The following is a 22,967-nucleotide window of genomic DNA, read 5'->3' as shown; positions in this document are numbered from 1 at the left end:
TCTCTCACGAATAAATAAATAAAATCTCTTAAAAAAATACATATTTTAAAATATTGGTCATAAATAAAAAGATAGGCCATCATGTGCTTTCACCAAATGTAAGGATCTCATGTTTAGCTTTGTAAGATTTTGTGTCAGAGAATGATGGTAAGGCAAAGAAGAAAGGATTTGTGAAAAGTTTGTTTCCTATACTGTCTGATTCTAAACTTGTTGAGAACAAAAATTAGCCACAAATTTTATCAAAATGGGACCATCTCACCTGCCATTTTACTACAGTGTATGTTTCATGTAGCAGTGCTGCAGAGAGGTAGATTTTCCAAGAGCTGTGTTTAATTCTTGTCATGTGGGTCTCCTTGATCTTAATAAAAGTCCTTGGAGCACGAACCCTTACCAGGTTTTGAGCCTTTATTCAGAAAGTGAATATTGAAATCCCATCATTACAAGTGGTTGAAAGAATGTTTTCTTTTCTTAGATGTGTTTTATGTGTTACTACTTTACTTTAGGATCTGTATACTTAAGTATTGGCTCACTAGAAATTCTCTTGTGCTATTCAAGCAGATTTGGCTCTGAGCAATTTAAACATGGTTGGTGCCAATTGAAATGCTAATATTGTGGATATATTATGTTAAAATATATTAAAATTAACTTCACCTGTTTATTTATACTTTTGTTTAATGTAGCTACTAGAAAATTTAATGTTACATATGTAGCTCATTTTATCTTTTTATTGAATTGTGTTGCTCTCACCTTATTTTGGGCTACAGGTATACGTTTGGATTTCTGATGACCTCTTTGTGGAAAACCATTATTACAGTTTCTTGTTACATGTACAGATCTATAGATTCATCTCTCCTGAGCTGTTAGCCGGGAATATTTACAGAGTTCCTGAAAATGTAGTGTAAGGAAAGATTGCCAGAGGATAGTAGTCTATAATGTGTAGTTGAAGAAAGAAGCCTTCAGGCAAACCTTGACTATGATATTATGGATGACATTGAGCCTTCAGTGGCAGCATTTTTAATGTGAATCTAACAAGAACTCTACCTATCGTGATATTTATGTTTAATAGGTCTGGTTTTCATTTTCTTTCCGTAAGCATTTATGCTAAGGTTGGTGCTGTTATATTCACTGATACTCATGTTAAGAAGTGTAGAATATATATATATATATATATATATATTTTAAGAAGTGTAGAATATTGAAAACAAGAAAGGTTTTGGAGTCATACAAATTTGAATTATTAGCTGCATAAACTAGTAAATTATTCGACAATTCTCAGGCTCAATTTCTTATTTGTTAAGTGGTGCTGATATACAACTACTGTGCTTGGTTCTTGTGAGGATTAAATGAGATCATGTTTTCAAGAATTTAGTATAGTGGCAGGTTCATATTAGGTGTACCTTTGGTTCAGAAAGATATGAAGGATAGCCAGGGAATACTCTACCAGGAATTTCTTTTCATATATACATATATACGAAGAACAGATGTATGTATGTATGTATGAATGCATGGATGTATATATGTAGTGTTTTGAGGAAGCTTTGCTTGTATGACTACTTGAGAAATGAGATTCTGCCCAGTTTATCCAGTTCTTGTGCTACAGGTTTGTCAGTCTCATGTCAGCCCAGTACTGTATATCTCTGATGAACAGGAGCCACTTACTTTCATTGGAAAATGGTTATTTGTTTATATTCCCCAAAGAAACTCATGCTATGTTTATATCTTTATGTCTTTATAAGGTAAAACTGAAATACAACAAATCACATATTTAAAGTGTATTGTGTGATAAATTTTGACATATGTATGCACTCATGAAACCAGTACTCCAAAGTAATGAGCATATCCATCACCCACAGTAATTTTCTTATGCCCTTTTATAATGCATCTTTGCTGCCCCTCCCAGTAGGAAGGGAGTTGAAGAAGTACATTTTAATGTAATAAGTCTCTGAGTATCATTGGGGTCTTTTGGGGGGAGATACTTTGCTGTCATGTAGTTTCGGATGACTTTAGTATATAGCTAAAAACATAAAGGTAGGAGTTTTTAATTCAAAGTTGTTTTTTCTTCTGCTCTACATTTGAAACCAAAGGCCTTTTAAAAGAAAAGCTTTCCATCTAGGACAAGTTCATAAAACTACTAAAGGCCTTGCAGTTTCTCTGTGTAATCATTTCAAAACAAAATTTTTTCAGCCACCAAAAGGATGCAGTCTTGACATATAAATAGAAAACAGATTGAGTTTTTGGCTGATACTGCTATACTGGTTTAAATGTTGGTTCGGTCAGCTTCAGGCTTAGATTACAAGATTTGCAAATTAAAGGAAAACCAAAAGAGAAAGAACATCTGCATAGATTCTGACTTTGTGGAATTCCATTAGGGCATGCTTAGTCTCTTTCTGGTGGAACAGGGCATGTGCACAGTGAATAAGCCCTATCAAGAGATCAGTGTTCTGTTGTGCTTGTCCTAACGACTAAATTGATGATGAAAATTGAGTAATTCATTATGAAGAACCATGACAGTTTCCAAATCAAGTATTATTCCATAATTTTGGGAAAAAAATTTTGTTGATGTAGCTATATGGTATTTAGCTAAAATAAAATCCCTTTAAATGTCACTAGTTGTGTTTCTTGATGATTTTCTTGAATCCAAGTGTTGGGATTTGAGAAAGATAATTTGTATTAACTAAGACTTAAATGTGTTTTAATCAAGGGCTATGTTGATGTGATCGACAATAAATCACTATACACTTCAGTGAGATGTAAGGCATCTTTATTTGCTTCTGGGTAAATCATATCTTGTGTGTGTATGATTTAAAAATGCTTACCATAAAAATGTTTGCTATAGATTACTTATGCTGTTATTTCAAAGAAATGCTTCATTTTAATGTTTTTTCCCCTTTTATTCTAAAAGGGAACATTATATTCTTTTTTTTAAAGATTTATTTATTTTAGAGAGAGAGCATGAGGGTGGTAAGGGACAGAGGGAGAGGGAGAGAATCCTCCAGCAGACTTCCTGTTGTGCATGGACCCAACGAGGGTCTCCATCTCACAACCCATGAGATCATGACCAAGAGTCAGATGCTTAACTGACTGAGCCATCCAGGTACCCCTATATTCTTTTAATATTGTTTCAGTTACTCTTGCAATATCTGGGAAATCAATAGTAATCCAGAGCAATAGTTTTGAACTGAGGGGAGAAAGAGGTGGTGATTTTGATTCCTGGACACATGGCAGTGCCTGGGGACATTTTTGATTATTACACCTTGAGGTGGGAGGAGCTAGTTGTATCTAGGGGGGAGAGTCAAGGATGCTGCTATACATCCTATTATGTAGAGATCAGCCCCTGACAATAAGGAATTATTCAGCCTATGTCAATAAATAGGGCCAAGGTTGAGAAACTTGCTTCTAAGGAGACAAAAATCTACCCACCAATTGAGCTGGCATTGTACCATAGAAAGAAAATAAGTAAAGTGTAGAGTATAGTGATAAGAGATATGTAAAAAATACTGGATCATGTGGTTAGATAATGTTGGACAGGGCAGTGTTATGTGTTCTTGATGGACATTTAGGTAATTTGATGCTTGGCCTATAGTGAATAGAGGTGATCATTTGTGTCTACCGTATATACATTATTTGCTGTACATTTCTGTTTGGCATATGTACCTAGGAGTTGGATTGCTAAATCAAAAGTTAGGCTTTAAAATCCTGGGTTTCATATTCTGTGCAAGAGTGTACAGAATGCCACAGTTTTCTTATTTATTTCTAAGTGTAAAGCTGTTAGTCATAACTCAGGATACTTTGAAGGGGATTTAAAAACGTGGGGAAAAAAAACTCCTTTTGGATTAATACTTTGCTGAAAAACTTGAAAAAAATTACAAATGACCTGAAGTATTGTTTTATAAATAGATTATTCTTATTTAAAAATAAACTTTCTGGCCTCATTAAAGTGGTTGTCACAATCGGTATAACATCCCAGAGGCAAGATTTAGTTGTTTTTGTTGTTTTAAAGTCTTTTCAGTGTATTATATTTTAATGTTAACTGATTTTATCCTTTGTTAGACACAATTGTTATAACAAATGGCTTTTCTTGGCATTCAAGTGACTTTATTAACATTTTGTTTCCCAGACACACTAAAAAAGGCCCAAGCAGTTAGTGTGAGATAACTGGCTTACTCATTAGTGCCTCCTGCTTGGGTGTGGGTGCTTGTGCTTGTGGAGAGGGGTGCAGGTAGAGATGCCCCACGAGAGCCAGGACTTTTGAGTGCCCCTTTGGAGTTATTATTAATACTTCTGAAACCTGGAAGTGCTGTAAGTGGTATAAATATTGGTGTATTTAAATTCTATCACTTACTCAAAGGTTAACAGTTACTGTTTGTCCCTGTGGAAACAATGAAATATAATGAATTTGTGTGTTGTAAAATCACATTTCCTATTTCGTCGTAAACCTTGTTTTCTTAGAATCTTTTCATTTCGTTGAAACATTTCAAGAGCACATTCTGAATGCATCTGCTTGTCAGTTTGTCCATGCACCTTTCTCAAACAAGGAAATAGAAGTGAAGTTTCTGACGACCGGAGAGCTTGATCAAAAAAGCTGTAGTGCATACTTCTGCTAGTCACTTGTCAAACGAAGCAGTGCTATAGGAAAGATGGTAATGCGCCCCTCCACTCTTACAGACTGGACTGCTGCGTTTGGGGCCGCTTTAAATTATTAAACACTAAACGCTGTAATGTTAATTAGAAGAGGAACAAACTCTACAAAGATAAATATGTTTTCAATATGATTCTTAGGGAGGGTACAGTAGAAACCAGTGAATAGAGAGGAGATTTATTTCTGGCAGGACTCTAGACATGGAACTGTGGCTGAACTTTTTACCCTAATTACCTCCTGCTAATGCCTGCAGCGGTCTGGAATCAAAGTGGTGCTTCAGGCCCTGGAAATTCTCTGATGTGGCAAACGTTTGTTGTGTGAGGAGGGTTTCTTAAGAAAAAGCAGAATATTGTGACAGGATTTTAAAAAAATTTCTCAGTTACCACCCACCTCACTTGTTGCCTACAAAAATAGAGTAATTGTTTGCATCTGTGTGTGCTTTTTTTCCCTCTAAGAAATAACTGTTATAAATCAATGTGACATAGATCCAGTGAACTGAGGCTTGCCCGAGGTAGGCTTTTTTTTTTTTTTTAAGTTTCTCCTTTATTTTAAAATCTAAGTTCAAATGTAAAGAAGTTATTATTTTTTTAGAAGTTACTTTTGATAAGTGAGAAAAAACATTCTGCCCGTTTCTTAGGAGAATTTGGATCTTGAACTATGCTTTTCAAAATGAATTCTAACCACTTTCGTACCATCGAACTGATAACTATTAAATTGCTTAATCCTGGAAGTCAAAATGGGAATTTCCAGTTTCCCTTTTTAACTTTCCATCTGACTGGGACTAGAACCTTTGAGACATTTCTTTTTATTTTTTTCTGAACCTTTACATCATTCCATTTATCTGTCATACAATTTCTGGCTTCTTGTACATATTTTTGAAGTGAAAAGAGTAAGTTTTGTGAAAACCACCTGCTTTTCATCCTTTGCTTTTAAAATCAGTGTTTCTATACTATATATAGGATAAATACACTGACCTTGCATTTTATATGTTCTGAGACAATCCAGATTTCAATTATGAACATCTGTGCTAACTTGTATCTCCAGCTCCAGCCCTTTACTAATCTAAAATACCTTGTAGATAATTCTTGAAAAACACTAATTGCACTGTTATTTTATAATGCAAATAAATTCAGGGTTTTACTTGAGTAGAAATTTATTCTGGCCATCTTTTAGTTAGATATTGTATAGAAATAGCTTTAATTTATAAAGGTGGTGTGTTATTAATTTTCTTGATCCTGGGCAATAAAGGTAATTTTTATTCCTCATAATCTAAAATTTCTTATAAGGCTGTGTCACAGATTCACCTCTTGCTGTGGTTAAGCTGTGGTTACAGTTGCTCCAGTATAGCCTTAGTATTTTGCATATTGTATAGCTTTGCACTGCATCTGTTACCATTCACATAGTTTTATTTGTGAATTGTGAATGAGGGTTAGTTTTTTGGATTACGAGTTTCAAAAGTTCGTTGCAAATAATTTATTTTTATTTTGTTCAGTACATGTTTGTAAAGACTTTTTAATTAGTGGAAGGCAATTATACATTTTCACTTTAATATATTGTTTTGAAAGTATGATTAACCACATTGGATATAATGTTATATTTCACAACTTTTGCTTTGTTGTTTGATTCCTCTTGATTCTCCCCATTCCACCTATCTTTGTAAAGACAGTCAAGTAAGAAAAACATTTTTCTTCTAACTATACTATAAAAGTAATCTTTTACTATAATAAAACTATGAAAACTGGAAGACCATTTATGTTTTAACCATGTCTGTATCTTTAGGCATTTAGTGTTGTTGCAATTTAATTTATACTTAATTATAAAGTAACTCTGCATATTATTATGAGACATATTTAAAGTCTCATCTGCTTTTTACCTAAATCTGATACCTCAGGAAAAAGAAATGACAACGATGTGGCTTTATTACATACTATGGAATACAAAAACATTTAGTAAAACTGAGTGTAAATATTCCGTCCAACTTTCAAACACATTCTGTGGGAAAAAAACAAACACATTCTGTGGTGTACAAATAATGATTTTCTTGAACTTTGGTAAGTCAAATTAGATTAGATTTAGAACATATTTAGTTTTCCTTTAAAAAATAAAAATGCTCAGATTTTTGTTATCATTTTAAGTATTGAGAAGGGAAAACACGGAAGTAATAGATTTTACACATATTCTTTTCTAAAACATGTCAGTACATTTTCATATTCTTTGATTTTTGAGTAGATTTCATATAATCTATTAACTTTAGTTCTCCTACGTTTCTCAAGATGTCTCACATTATGTGATTTGTTGGCTTCCTGGACATGTTTAATATGTTGGTTTGTATTGATTCCATGGACATTGATAAAGTTTAGGGTAACCAAAGCATAATAAAAGCAGATATGCTTTTACACAGTGTAGTGTATTTAGCCTCTGTGCTGGGTTGGCAGAAGCTAGTGTAATTAACATCTTTTTGTGAATTGAGCCAGACTTTACCACTCTTATTTCAAGTATCCCATGTTTCTCAGTTAAGCTGTGGTTATACATATCTGTTGATATGCCACATGATTCTGTATATACTTTGTTTATCATAACAGATAAGCAGTTGTAATTTAACTTGCTTACTAGGGAGATAAATTCAAGCAAGATTTTGCTTTGTTTTGTTGGAGCATTATTGCCTCTATCCTAAACAATACATTTTCCTTGATACAGTCTTTAGTTACTACTCAAAGTTTCATTATAATATTATGACTCAGAATTAACTGTATATGTTTTTCAGGGAACTCATTTATGATGTATTTCTTAATTGTTAAATAAAAATTTAATTTTTAACCTTTTTTTTTTTTTGCTTCTGTGTCCTTTCATCAATGGTTTCCTTTAATTTAGAGGAGAATGTCCATGGGAAGGAAAAAAATAGGAAGTTACAATTAAAGTTTCTAATAGACTCATAAATTAATATACCTTCCAAATTTAGAAAATAGTAAACAATTTGTTAATATTTCTGCTATTATCAATAAAAATCATTTTTTACATAAGTAATTACAAAGCGAGATTTTAATATCCTGAACTATTAATTTCAAGAATAGTGTATGTTACCCTATAATTATGATAAATTATAATATTTACTATGTGAATACCAGAGGTTAAATTTGTTTTCTTTTTGGGTTTTTGGAAGCATACTGATGAAAGCAAGATTGCAGCTTTCAATCTTTGTTATCTTTGTTCTCTTCTTTGTCTATAAGTCACTTTTCTAATCAATCAGTAAATGAATATCAGCACCCCATAATGTTAAATACTTTATATTTGAAATCTTTGCTGTTGATAGCAACATTTCCCATGTTATTTTTATTGCTCAATATACAAAAAAATTGTTTTTGAAGAATGAAATAAATGCTTAAAGAAAACTTTCCTCTATAAAATTTTACCTACATCACAGGATCATCATAATGGTTAAAGTTAAATAATACATGTAATGTCTTTATAACAATAGCTGGTATTTATCAAATGCACAGTAATCAGAATTATAAAGCTGCCACAGACATGGTACTCACTGTTAGAAAAGTAAGATTCACAAAAGGTAGAATGTCAAACATTTTCATATCTTTATTTTAGAAATGGAATTTTGCCAGGTATCTCTCTTGATTTATTTAGTCTTTAATTTTTTAAAAAAATAGACTTTATTTTTAGAACAGTTTTAGGTTCACAGCAAATTTTAGTTGAGGGTAGGTATAGAGATTTCTCATATACACCCTTCCTGTATATGCATAACTTCCCCATTATCAACACCCCACTGGAGTGGTACATTTGTTTCACTTGATGAACCAACATTGAGACATCATAATTACCTAAAGTCCATAGTTTTTATTATTTTTATTATTTTATTTTTATTTATTTATTTATTTTTTATTTTTTTAATAAATTTTTATTTGTTTATGATAGTCTCACACACACACACACACACACACACACAGAGAGAGAGAGAGAGAGAGAGGCAGAGACACAGGCAGAGGGAGAAGCAGGCTCCATGCACCGGGAGCCCGACATGGGACTCGATCCCGGGTCTCCAGGATCGCGCCCTGGGCCAAAGGCAGGTGCCAAACCGCTGCGCCACCCAGGGATCCCTTTATTTTTATTTTTATTTTTTATAGCCACACCCAACTGGCTTGTTTTTTTGGAGAAGGGCATGTGGAGTTAACACGAGGACAATTGGGACCTGAGGTCGGGGAAAAACAGCACCCCCTCCCCATACATGCCCACTGCCCCAAATGAAAAATAACCAACTATGGGAGAGCAGCTGAGACAGTGACTGAAGTTGGGGAAGGGAACAGGGAACCTGGGGGGCGGCAGAAGAGACCATGCATGTGCTGGGAAGGCCCAGAGGCAGTGGTGGTGCGAGTAACATGAGTACAAGTCTCTGTGTCTTCCACATAGGTCTATATAAATATATAGAGAGAAGTTGTTCACTTTCCCCTGCTCTCCCCTCTGCTCTGTGCAGCTTGCCACGGTCCCAGCTCCTCTTTCCACATGAGAGTGAAGGGAAGGAGACGATGAGCAAGTCATCACCGAATTGCAATCAGACCCACATCCATCAGCTTCTGGATCTTCTGTGTTATTACAGGATTCTTTAAGTGTTCGCTGAGTGCCTGAGGGTCCTTCTGCATCTGCTCCAGGATAAGCCGCATTGCCGGGTCACTCATTATCTGCTGCACCTCAGGGTCACCCATGGCCTGTTGCTTCACGTCTTCGGGGCTATCTTGGTGGTTGTACTGGGCCATTGTACAGTGCTGGTAACCGTTTGCCGCTTCCTTACAGTTGGAGTCCAGATCTGATGCCTCTGGTAGACATCCATGGCTTTCGTGTAGTCCTTCATTGCCTCCAGGGCAGCTGCTTTCCGGGTGTACCCCCCCCTTGAAGAAGGCCGGCTCTAGCTGGATACATTCCTCATAGTCCTTGAGCGCCAGCTGAAACTCCAGGAGTTTGGTGTAGCAGGCAGCTCGATTGCTGTACAATTTGGCATCTTTTGGATTCCATTTGATGGCTTCTGTATAATGCTTCATGGCCTAGGGATAGTCCCCTTTCTGAAAACATTCATTGCCTTTGTTCTTCTCCTCCAAGGCCAGATCTGGGTTTATGTAAGCCAGCCGCTCTTGCTCCTTCAGAATTTTCTCTGCCTGTTGGCATTTCTTGAGCACATCTGGGGTCTGGAGCTCTTACAAAGACTTGTTATAGAAATGGATGGCATCCTTGTACTTTTCTTCCTTGAAGTAGGAGTTGCCAATTTGAGCATAAGCTTTGGCAATCTGTCGATAGTCTTGGTTTTCTCGCCCCACTTCGATGGCTTTCTCACAAAGCTCCTGGCATTTACTGTAGTTGCCCTTCTCGAAGTACACGGCTGCTTGATTGGTCATGTAAGTCATGTTGGTGACTTGGCTCAGGTCCTTGGCTCTGTTATAATGCTTCAAGGCTGTGTCAAAGTCTTTCTTCTTGTAGGCTTCGTTTCCCAGCTCTTTCTCTTTCAGCACCTGCTTCTTATTCTCTGGAAGATATTCTTCCATTGGCTCTGGCTTGGTGTCCTTCTTGGGAGGAGGAGTTGGGGGAGGTGTTCCAACTTCCTCCTCCTCATCCATACTGCTCAGACCCACACCCGGCAGGACACTCAGAGTAGTCAGGATCCAGGGATCTTGCAGTTTCATGCCCAAGTCAGATGGCCTGTTTCATAGTTGCTCTGTCAGCTCCTGGTAGGTAGGATCAGCGAGCAGTGTCCCTGTCCTGGGATTACTCTCCAATTCTGGCACAGATTGGGCATGTTGAAAGGGTTCATGAATTTCCGTTCTGCCAACTGAGCCTCCATATTCTGTAAGCTCTCTTTGAGCTGAGGATTATTTGCTTCATGTTTTAAACCCTCTTCGTAGGTTTGCTTGGCTTCTTCAAATCGGTTTAAGAACTCAAGGGCTGCAGCCTTCCTTGAATAGCCCTTGCCCCAGTCAAGCTTTAAATTCACAGTTTTGCAGCTATCCTCATAAGCCTTCTGGTAGTCCTCTTTCTTGGCGTACGCTGCGGAGCGATTGCTATAGAGCACATGGTTCTGGGGATCTAACTTAATGGCCTCAGAGTAGCACTGCAGTGTGTCATGATGTTGCCCGCACTCAGGGCCCTATTGCCCTTCTCTTTCAGCTCATTTACTTGCTCCATAGTCCAGCCCGGAACCCTGTTGAATCGACTCTGTCTGCTCCGCATTCTCAACCCTAAAGTCCATAGTTTTTACATTTAGGTTTTACTTCTGGTGTTACACATTCTGTGAGCTTGGACAAATGTATAATGAAATATGCCATTATAGTATCATATAGAATAGTTAATTGATAATAAGTAGTTAACATTGATTAGTTTTCTTAATTCCTAATTGATTCTTTTAATAAATAGTACTGTGTTCAAAATACAACAATAAGCAAGATATAGTCTCTGTGAAACTTACAGTTCTTTTGCATGAAAGGGCTGATATGTCTGTGAAATATACAGATAACATTAACTTTGTTTAGTGCCTTTGTTTGCATTCCTTCATTAAGAATTTTTAAATATTGGGGATCCCTAGGTGGCTCAGCGGTTTGGCACCTGCCTTTGGCCCAGGGTGCGATCCTGGAGTCCTGGGATCAAGTCCCGCATGGGGCTCCCTGCATGGAGCCTGCTTCTCCCTCTGCCTGTGTCTTTGCCTCTCTCTCTCTCTCTCTGTCTATCATGAATAAATAAATACAATCTTTGAAAAAAAAAAGAATGTTTAAATATCTCCAAATGATTAAAAAAACCATGGAAAATATTCTGGGAGAATTAGTAGACAGTTACTTACCTTGTTTGTTAGAATAACTAATTGTATGTTTTAAATTCTGTTCCTGTTGTCCTTGGAAATGTGGCATTAATGTTATTTATAAATATCTTACATGTATATTGTAAATAATTATATATCATTTTTAGAGTTTCTATAATGGTAATAGCTTTGAAATAAAATGTTTCCAGGGCACCTGGGTAGCTCAGTCGGTTAAGTGTCATGACTCTTCCGGTCATGATCTTGCAGTTGTGGGGTCAAGCCCCACATTGGGCTCTGTGCTCAGTACAGAGTTGGCTTCAGATTCTCTCTTTCTCTCCCTTTCACTTGCTGTCTCTCAAATAAATAAAATCTTAAACAACAACAACAACAACAACAACAAAAAACGTTTCCTATGTGTTAGGGTTTTAGTTATAATCTCTACATAGTTAAATACTATTTCATGTTAGGTTAGGTTATATAGGAAAGTAATTAAAATAGGTTTCTCTTGAAAAAAATGTTTCACTTGTACCTAATTAGTCTAAACCGGTTGAGAAGTTTTAAAATGTTCTAATTCTTACTGATATTGTTGAGTTATGTGTTGAGGGGCAGATCCCTAGATTTTAAATTTAGGAAAGATTTTTTACAGATTTACAGACTTATACTTTGTGTTTTTGGGAATGAGACTTGATAATTTTTTGGAGACTTGGAGGATTTTGCTCTATTTTCAAATGATTGCAGTTTAACCTTGTTTTCCTTTTATCTAGTCAAAATCTTACCTTTTTTTAGCAGATGTAAGGAAAACTGAAGTGTTTAGATTTAGATGGTAAAACTCTTTATTAGTAGATGTATGTAATAAATGGATGTAGCAAAAGATGGCTAACTAGCTATTCTAAACATTCATAACTTTAAGTCCTTTCATATTTAGTGGGTTACCACACCTATTTTATTTAAATTTAGGTTAGTTAACATACAGTGTAATACTCGTTTTGGTGTGCAATATAATAATTTAACATTTCCATACAGCACCTGGTGCTCATCACAAGTGCACTCTTTAATTTCCATCACCTATTTACTTCACTAGAACTTTAATCCAATCTGTTTGGAATTGTCTTAGATTCTTTCGCCTCTACCTCTAAACTTACCTATGCCTATATTACAAAGGAATATCTTATTACATCTCTGTAATGTATCTGATCACTATAATTTATTTATTCAGGGGAGATGACTGGCAAACCTATGTTCTTTCTTGAATATGTTAATATTTTAGAAAGTTACTATTCAAATATGTGTTTCAAAGTACAAAAATTTTCAAAATATATGAAGCAATAATACAGCTGAAAGGGAAATAGAGAAATCAACTATTAAAATTAGAGATTAACACTCCTCTATTGGTAACTGATGTAACAAATAGGAAATCAGTAAGGATGTGGAAGACATAAACTGTAGTATCAGTATGACTGAACTGATATTATAGAATACTATATCCACACCTTTAAGTGCACCTAGAACATTTACCAAGACTGATTATATGCTGGATTATAAAGCAAGACTGTGTTTTAGAACACAGTTGTCTTTTTTTTTTTTTTTTACCATGCAGAACTCTAAACTTTATTCACTTTATTTATATATTTAACAGTTCTAAAGTATTTACTTCTTGCTTTGACAAAAAATGAAAAACATAGGAGCACTCACTGACTCCTCTTTAGGAGAAAAGGGTTATTATATGTACAGCTATGGAGAGTTAATGGTTCCTCCTTTACATACAAAGAAAAATATTAATAAAAAAGTGCTTCAATGATCAAAAAGGGCTAAGAGCTGCAATTAAATTAGAAATCAACAAAAAACATTTCTTTGGAAAATTTGAACAATGTTTAGAAATTGAACTGCAGATCAAGCATAATCATGAAAAAGTAAAACCAATTTTGAACTGAGTGATTAAATTAGGAACATAGGATGTCAAAAATTTAGGATGTAACTAAAGCATGGTTAGGTGGATATTTATAGCACTAAATGCTCACATTTGGAAAGAAGAAAGGTCTAAAACCTTTCACCTTAAGAATATAAAAGAGAAGAGCAAATTTATCTGAAGTAAGTTAAAAGGAGGAAAATAATAAAAATAATAAATGGAAACCAGGGAAAGAAAGTGGACAAACAACAGAGAAAATCAATTAAGCCAAAATCTAGTTTTTTGAAAACATTAATTGATAACACTTTAGTGAGACGGATAGGACAAACAGAACACACAAATTGCCAATATCAAGAATGTATGAAGGGGCATTACTACAGATCTTATGGTCATTACAGGATAATGAACAATACTATGAACAACTTTATCTTTAAAAACATGTGAATTGGATGAATGGAGAACTTAAGTCAGTTAAAAGTCATTGATAAGTGAAAAACAATCAGTAGAATAATGTTGCTATGGTGCAGTTGATAAGTGTAAATATTTTACAATTATTTTTTTAAAATTTTTATATATTTATGATAGTCACACACACACACAGAGAGAGAGAGAGAGAGAGGCAGAGACACAGGCAGAGGGAGAAGCAGGCTCCATGCACCGGGAGCCGGATGTGGGATTCGATCCCGGGTCTCCAGGATTGCGCCCTGGGCCAAAGGCAGGCGCTAAACCGCTGCGCCACCCAGGGATCCCTACAGTTATTTTTTATATATTTTTAAAGATTTTATTTATTCATGAGAGACACACATACACAGGGGGGGGGGGCAGAGAGACACCGGCATAGGGAGAAGCAGGCTCCATACGGGAGCCTGATGTGGGACTCAATCCCGGGTCTCCAGGATCAGGTCCTGGGCTGAAGGTGGCGCTAAACCGATGAGCCACCCAGACTCAAACCAGGAATACAAGAACTCAGGGAAGACAGGGTGAAAATAATAGAAGGGGAAGAAATAGAGGGGAAAAACCCCTACAAATTTATCACAGGATTGATGGAGAAATTCGAAGGTACAGAAGGGAGAATAGATAGAAAACTAAATAAAATGGGAACTTTGCAAAATAGAAAATGAGAACATTTACATAGTTCCCAAATAAAAGAAGCAAAGTAATACAGTAAGGAAATGTCAAATATCAGAATGGTGAATATATCATTGTACTGTTCCTATATTTCAGAAACTCAGGCTCACCTCAAGTTCCCCCAGAATGATTGAAGCAAATAATATAAGACCCTTGTGAAATACTGTGTAAAGCAGCTTAATTACATTAGAATATAAAACTAATAGATCAGGTGTCAGTAAAGTTTTTTTTTTTTTTTACCATATACAAAATGTTTTTAGCTTAGTGGATTAGGATTATATGGTCTCTGACAACTACTGAACTCAGCCTTAGAAAATTAAAATAAATAAATAAGTAAATAAATAAATGGGTGTAGCTGTGTTCCAGTGAAACTAGCAGTAGGAATTGGATTTGGGACATAGTTTGTTGACCTCCCCTACACACTAAAATTTTTTTTTCTTTTTTTTTTAATTTTTATTTATTTATGATAGTCACAGAGAGAGAGAGAGAGAGAGAGGCAGAGACACAGGCAGAGGGAGAAGCAGGCTCCATGCACCGGGAGCCCGATGTGGGATTCGATCCCGGGTCTCCAGGATCGCGCCCTGGGCCAAAGGCAGGCGCCAAACCGCTGCGCCACCCAGGGATCCCTACACACTAAAGTTTAAAAAAATTTTTTTTCTTAGTAAAATGTTAAGTGCTATATTTGTGAATAGTTTTTAGTGGATAATAAATTATCATAACAAATTATCATATGTATGTAAATTATATAAAAATATATGAATATATGAAATAAACTGCAGACTTCACTTGTTCCCTATAATATCTCTTCCATAATTTGAATTGCTCTTATATTTATTTTTCATGTATTTCCTGTATTCTAACTTTTTTTCTCTGTCCTTTTTAAAGACAGCTGATTATTTAAAAATCTCCTTGAAGGTAGAATATTTCTAACTTGTCTTTGTATTTAAGTGCAAATAATAGAAACTTATTTTAAAATTATTATGCCTTTGGCTGCCTCCTAATGTATGTGAAATCAGGATTCCTATTGAAGAAAATCTGATTCTAACCCTAATCTAACTTTACCTCCTATTTTTATGTGGAGATAGTATTCTTCCTATATGATTAACTCCCTATGTGAAAGCATTATTAATACCACTTTCTCAACTTATGGGAGTGTTGGAAGGTTTAATTACCCAGTGTTTATTCAGCACTTTACAGAAGAAAAATGTTATTATTAACTAGGCTAATCACAAATTTAGCTTTTAATATGGTTAAGTTTCCATTTCTTTGCTTTTCTTTTTAATTACTTAATAAGAAATGTGACCAACTGGCTTTTGTTCTTTAGGAGCTGAATAAGAATACAAATAATGTAATACTATCAAAAATTTTCCTCTTATATTTAAAGGATTAGATTCAGTAACACATGTTGAAGGCTGTGCAGCTTTTTCCCATTTAAAAATAAGTGTTTCCATGCTTCTTGCAATTTGTGGTAGATTTAAAATGTCTTTGCTATTTTGTGTTTCACTTTATACATGCACATTCTTGGAAAATGTCACTTTCTCAAATACTTTGTTCCGCTTTTCCTAATTTTGGTTCAATCTGTTAAATATCATGAATAAAAATAATAAAAGTCTTTGTAAAGGAAAATGGTATTAATGTTTAGAATTTTCAAATCATAAAAGCCATACTTCACATTGCTTTAACATTATGCTCATTGTAGTGCATTACAAAAAAAAACTATTTTGAAAATGTTGTTCATGGTTAAAAAATGACTGATTCTAATAAAATACATGAAAATAAACAAAAAACGTATTGTTTTAAAATTGAGAGTAGATTCTGAGACTCAAAATTTAAGAGACTCGTAACTCTGGGAAATAAACTGAGGGTTGTTGGAGAGGAGATGGGTGAGGGGATGGGGCTTATATTATATGCACCTGATGAATCATTAAATTCTACCCATGAAACTAATAGTGTACTATACTATATGTTAACTAAATAGAATTTAAATAAATTTAAAACTAAATACAAATAAATAAACTAAAAAATAAATAAAATAAAAAATAAAACTAAAATATTTTTGATAGAAATCTCTAGTTACATTGCTGAAATTTAGTTTTCAAATACAGTATGTGAAAAGACAACTTGATGTTATTTTGAAGTAGTACAATGGCAAAAGGATTTAAACTTTTATATTTCCATTAAAAATCCTACTGTTATTGAAGCACCTGGGTGGCTTATTTGGTTAAGCTCCTGCCTTTGGCTCAGGTCATGATCTCAGGGTCCTGGGATTGAGCCCAGAGTTGGGGCTCCCTATTCAATGGGGAGCGTGTTTTTCTCTCTCTCCCTTTCTCACTCTCTCTCAAATAAATAAAAATCTTGGGACGCCTGGGTTGCTCAGTGGTTGAGCGGCTGCCTTTGGCTCAGGGCATGATCCCAGAATTCCGGGATTGAGTCCTGCATGGAGCCTGCTTCTCCCTCTGCCTGTGTCTCTGCCTCTCTCTCTCTCTCTCTCTCTCTCTCTCTCTCTCTCTCTCTCTCTCCCCCCACCCCCTCTCTGCGTGTCTCTCATGAATAAGTAAATAAAAAACCTTTAAAACTAACTAACTTAAAAGTCCTACTGGTCTTTTTTTGCTTTCTAAGCTTTTATTTAATTAAATTCCAGTTAGAAAAAAAAATCCAACTATTCTTTAATTGGGATTGTACTATATCTAGTGATCAATTTGTGCAAAAGAGGGAGAAAGTCTACAATGGTTATCTATTGCTGTGTAAGAAATAACAGACTTAATGTCTTAGGACAACACACATTTATTATGACATAGTTTCTATGGGTTGGCAGTCCAGGCACAATTAAATGGGTCCTAACTTAGAGTCTTAAAAGGCTGTTGTTAAGGTGTCAGGAGAATTAGATTTTTATCTGCCATCTTGACTGGGAGACAACCCACTGTTCAATTTACTCAGGTTCATTTCTTTGTGGACTTAAGATTGAGGGCTCTGATGTACTGTTGACCATGTGCTGGAGGCTGGCTGCAGTTCCTGGGCTTCTCCCACATGGCATCTTAAGTACTTAATCAGGCCACCAAGGAAAGATTATAGTGATGAGCTTTGAGAGGATGGGACTATTAATGGTTGGAGGCATAAGGAACATTCCTGAAATACTGGAAGTGTATTTTTCTATCTATATAGGGTTATATATGTGTATCTACCTTGTGAAAATTCTAAGATGTTCACCTTAGAATTCACCAAACCTTACACTTTTCTTTTCTTTTATGTTATTTTATGTTATTATTTATTTTTTATTTATGAGACACACACACACAGAGAGAGAAGCAGAGACACAGGCAGAAGTTGAGAAGCAGGCTCCATGCAGGGAGCCCAATGCAGGACTTGATCCCAGGACTCCGGGATCACGCCCTGAACCAAAGGCAGATGCCCAACCCCTGAGCCACTCAAGCATCCTTACACTCTTCTTTATGTTTGTTTGCTTCAGTTATCTTTATTTTAAAATAATTATAAAACATAAAACAAATTCCAGTGACTTCTAGATTTTTCACCGTATTTTTTATTTTTTAAACATTTTTCTTATTTTTCTCATATTTCTCAACTTTTCTACTTTAGAACTAGTTCTTTGATCAATATGACTTATTAATAGAAGCAGGTGATAAGTAAATCCTACCACAATTTAGCCATAGATCATTGAATAATAACCTTTAGAAATAGGAGACCATTCTTTCTGAGTTTTTCTGGTAAATTCCAGTTAGTTAACATACAGAATAATACTAGTTTCAGGTATAGAATTTAGTGAATCAGCACTTAAATACAACACCCATTGCTCATTCCAAGTGCACTCCTTAATCCCCATCATCTATTTAACCCATCCCCCCACCCACCTCCCTTTTTAATTGCAGTGGAATTTCAGTTTGTTGGTAGTGGACAGCCATACATTATTTGGTAATTTATTAGGAATCTTGTAATCATTAATAATGTAAGAATGCTACTTCATAACATATCATATGTAGTGATATTGGCCCCTATTACTCTGGTGCTAACTTCTGGGGCCAAGATGCCACCTGCCTATATGATGATAGAAAATAGTGTGCTAAAGCAGTTTTTTCAGGTTTCTATTTAGAATCCTGACCATAGCTGCTGCTTAAAGCCCTTTTTTCTCTACTTCCCCATATTCCTCATACCCTATGGATTAGGGCTTCTCTGTGACTTCTCATGGTAGGATATAGTTTCTTCCTCCACTTTTCTGTATTTATATTGATATATAGTGTTCTCTTCTCCTCCATCTTTTTTATTCCTACTTTGGTGTCCAGTTTCTGGGCTTGCTCTTTTATCTCCTTGCATTCCACCATTATATTGAAAATAAATACCTCTATTTCTACAGCCTGGCTTTCTTTCTTTCCCTTTTTTTTTTTTTTAAGATTTTATTTATTTATTCATAGACAGAGAGAGAGAGAGAGGCGGAGACACAGGCAGAGGGAGGAGCAGGCATCATGCAGGGAGCCCGACCTGGGACTTGATCCCAGGTCTCCAGGATCATACCCCAGGCTGCAGGCGGCGCCAAACCACTGTGCCACCAGGGCTGCCCTACAGCCTGGCTTTCTTTTAAAAGACAAAATTTCCTAGTAATACTCCCCTACTTTGATTTTTATGTTCTCTTAGTTTTGTTAATTTTTATGTGCCTTTTTTGATTGCTTTGTTTTATATAGTATTCATTTTTTTAAAAAATTGGCTTAAAATATGTAATTCCTATTTCCCTAGTGTCTGTATCATTCATTGTTCAGTGAAGTTAAGAGGAGATCCCATCTCCATACTCCAGACGAGATTTGCTCTCTTGCTCTTCTCTCTACAGTCTTAGCCACACGGTTGTGATATACCTTGTGACCATCATGACAGATTGTGCCCTTTTTACAGGTTCATAAGTAAAAACCATCAGTCATCAGAAAAAACCAGTACCCTTGGGTCATTTCTAATTCTTCCTGTCTAATCCTCGTAAGACTGTTTGGACAGTGATGTATATTCTTTCCTCCCCTGCACTTATTCTTTTAACCTGCTTTATTCATACTATTCATCAACACTTATCATTTGGCTTATTTCACTTATTTTTTACATTTTTTATTTATTTATGATAGAGAGAGAGAGAGAGAGGCAGAGACATAGGCAGAGGGAGAAGCAGGCTCCATGCACCGGGAGCCCGATGTGGGATTCGATCCCGGGTCTCCAGGATCGCACCCTGGGCCAAAGGCAGGCGCCAAACCGCTGCGCCACCCAGGGATCCCTATTTCACTTATTTTTAAAAAATTTTAAAAATATTTTTATTTATTTATTTGACAGAGAGAGAGAGTGCACAAGCAGGGAGAGCAGGAGAGGGATAGGGAGAGGGAGAAGCAGGCTCCCTGCTGAGCAGAGAGTCCAACTTGGGACTCCATTCCAGGACTCTGGAATCATGACCTGAGCTGAAGGCAGATGCCTAACTGACTGAGACATCTAGGTGCCCCTATTTTACTTATTTATGTGTTTATATTTGTCTTCATCTACTGGAATATACTCAGTGAGGGAAAGAACTTTGGCCTGTTTTGTTCAGATTACCTAGCACAGAGATAACTAAATTTATCAAATGAATAAATTAATAAAAAATAAAAAGCAATGATTCTCTTCCATAATTTTGAGAATAATGCCTAATTTTGACACTTCATTTTTTGTTCATTGTGTACTTCCATATTGCTCTATTATTTTATTGCTCTTTGTTTTAACTATTTTAAATATATGATAGGTGAGGTATTAGGATACATTGATTATATCACCTATAATCCTCTGTTCTCCGAATATTTTTTTCTTTTTTTCCTTTTTAAGGTGTTGTGGTATATCTATATATGGATACAGTTTTATAATTTACACGTACCCATGCGTTGCTTGTCCTTATGTCAGATACTTCTTCTCTGGTCATATAAGGGGAGGGCCTTTATAGTAAAGAGCATGGCCTTTTAAGACTGCCAATCACTCATGGAATGGTTAATTGGTCATTTCTTATTAAGTTGATTATGTCTGGGAGATCTTTAAATTGACCTGTGGGTAAAAGTATCATGAGATTTCAAAGAAAGAAGCAAGTACTTCAAGCTAGGAGGATGCCATTGTAGTCAGTCTGAAGAATTTTTGAGACTTAGGTGTGTAAAGATGGGAATGGAAGAGAGCCAGGTAGATAAGGACCATTAGTAAAGAAGATACTAATGGTGCATGGGCTGGAGTACAAGTTGAAAGAAGAGAGTGTCAACTAAATATTTTAAAAGAATTGAGTCTGTGTCATAGAGGGCTTTATTTGCTTAGATGAAGGACTGAGCTTTATGACAAGATGTCTTTAATAGTTTCTAAAACAGGAATAAATGATTAGAGGTATTGTTTAGGAAGATTACTCTGGCAAAATAGATTTTTAAGTCTGTGTGGTACAATGAAATAGATCGCAAATCCCCATACTTATAGTCCCTAATTATGGGCACTGCTCATTACACTCTGTTTTTGAACATCTTGTTTTTCCTTCATCCATTCTGATTACTCCTTCAAAAATATTTACTGACAGTATATTATATTCTAGGCACATAGTGAGGGCATGAAAAATGAATGGTAATGTCATTAGTGGCTTGAACAAGATCACAATATATTGGAGACTTGAAAATAAATAATTTTAATGAGCATAAAAATATTGTAATGTTTTTGAAATGTTGTTTTGTCCCAAGGTTCCATCCTCTAGGTTAAGTTTTTCCTTTCTACTTATTTATCAACTTTTTCTGTCAATATGGTTGAATATATACACAAAGATGCCCCCACTGACAGTCTTGTTTAATAATATTATTTCCAGTCTGTTTCTCAGACTGGAAAATGGCTTGTACCTATCATTATTGTATCAAGCAGAGTATTTTCACTGCCCTAAAAATCCTCTATGCCCTGCCTATTTACCCATTCTTCCCTCAGCTTCTGGCAAACACTGATCTTTTTACTGTCTTCATAAATTTGCCTTTTCCAGAATGTCATATAATTGGAACTTCATTCCATTTTAAGGCTATATAATATTAGATCATATGTGTATACCGCAATTTGTTTATGCTTTCATCAGTAAGGGATGTATGGCTTTTTTGGTACTTTGTGGTGGTTATGAATAATGTTGATACGAATGTTCATGTATATGTTTTTCTGTGGACATATGCTTTCATACCTTGGAGCAGAATTACTGGGTCCTATGGCAATTCTGTGTCTAGCTTTTTAAAGAGCCATCAAACTGTTTTCCGCAGACTGTACTATTTTACATTCCCACCAGCAATGGAGCAGGGTTTCACTTTCTCTACATCCTTGCTAATGCTTGCTTTTTTTCAGTTGTTTTACTATGACCAACCTAGTGGGTGGGAAGTGGTATCTCATTGTGGCTTTGATTTGCATTTCCCTAGTAATTAATGATGTTATGCATCTTTTCATATGTTTTTTGGCTGTATCTCTGTTTTTCTTGGAGAAATGTCTAATCGTATCTTTTGCCCTTTTGTAAATACAGGTTGTTTGTCATCTTATTGAATAGTAAGAGTTGAATATATTCTGGATACTAGACCTTTATCTTATCCCTGATTTGCAAATATTGTCTCTTTTTTTAGGTAGTCTTTTCATTTTTTTTTAAATTTAAATTCAGCTTAGTTAACATATAGTGTATTATTAGTTTCAGGGTAGAGTTTAATGATTCATCAGTTGCATATAGCACCAAGTGTTCATTACATCTTGTACCCTCCTTAATACCCATCACCCAGTTATCCCAACTGCCTACTCACCTCACCTCCAGCAACCCTCAGTTTGTTCCTTAGTGTTAAGAGTCTCTTATGGTTTGCTTATCTTTCTGTTTTTATCTTATTTTTTCTTTCCCTTCCCTTATGTTCTCTGTTTTGTTTCTTAAATTCCACATATGAGTGAAATCATATGGTATTTGTCTTTCTCTGACTTGTTTCACTAAACATAATACACTCTAGTTCTAGCCACATCATTGCAAATGGCAAGATTCCATTCTTTTTTTAAGGCTGAGTAATAGTCTATTGTGTGTGTGTGTGTGTGTGTGTGTGTGTGTGTGTGTGTATGTGTATACATATGTACTTGTTATGTGTATACATATATATGGTACATCTTCATTCATCTGTCGATAGACATCTGGGTTCTTTCCATATTTTGGCAATCGTGGACATTGCTGCTGTAAACATTGGGGGGGCCTGTGCCCCTTCAAATGACTATTTTTGTGTCTTTTGGATAAATAGTAGTGCAGTTGCTGGGTTGTATGGTAATTCTATTTTTAACTTTTTGAGGAACCTCCATACTGTTTTCCAGAGTGGCTGTACCAGTTTGCATTCCCACCAACAGTATAAGAGGGTTGCCATTTCTATGCATACATGTCAACAACTGTTGTTTCCTGAGTTGCTAATTTTAGCCATTCTGACGGTGTGGGGTGGTATCTCATTGTGGTTTTGATTTGTATTTCCCTGTTGATGAGTGATGTTGAGCATTTG

At 35.6% G+C, this 22,967-nt stretch overlaps 1 protein-coding gene and 1 pseudogene across 8 annotated transcripts in view; one reads left to right on the top strand and one right to left on the bottom strand.

Moving 5' to 3' along the window:
* BCAS3 (BCAS3 microtubule associated cell migration factor) overlaps positions 1 to 22,967 on the top strand; it is a 594,925-nt gene that overhangs the window by 101,489 nt on the left and 470,469 nt on the right. The gene's annotated exons all lie outside the window — the stretch shown is intronic.
* Positions 9,184 to 11,258, bottom strand: LOC129517453 (stress-induced-phosphoprotein 1-like; annotated as a pseudogene).

The sequence above is a fragment of the Nyctereutes procyonoides genome, unplaced genomic scaffold (assembly GCF_905146905.1).
Source record: "Nyctereutes procyonoides isolate TBG_1078 unplaced genomic scaffold, NYPRO_anot_genome, whole genome shotgun sequence".
In the NCBI taxonomy this organism is placed as follows: Eukaryota; Metazoa; Chordata; class Mammalia; order Carnivora; family Canidae; genus Nyctereutes; species Nyctereutes procyonoides.
Note: the sequence above shows the minus strand (reverse complement) of the source record. Positions and strands in the feature narration are given on the sequence as shown.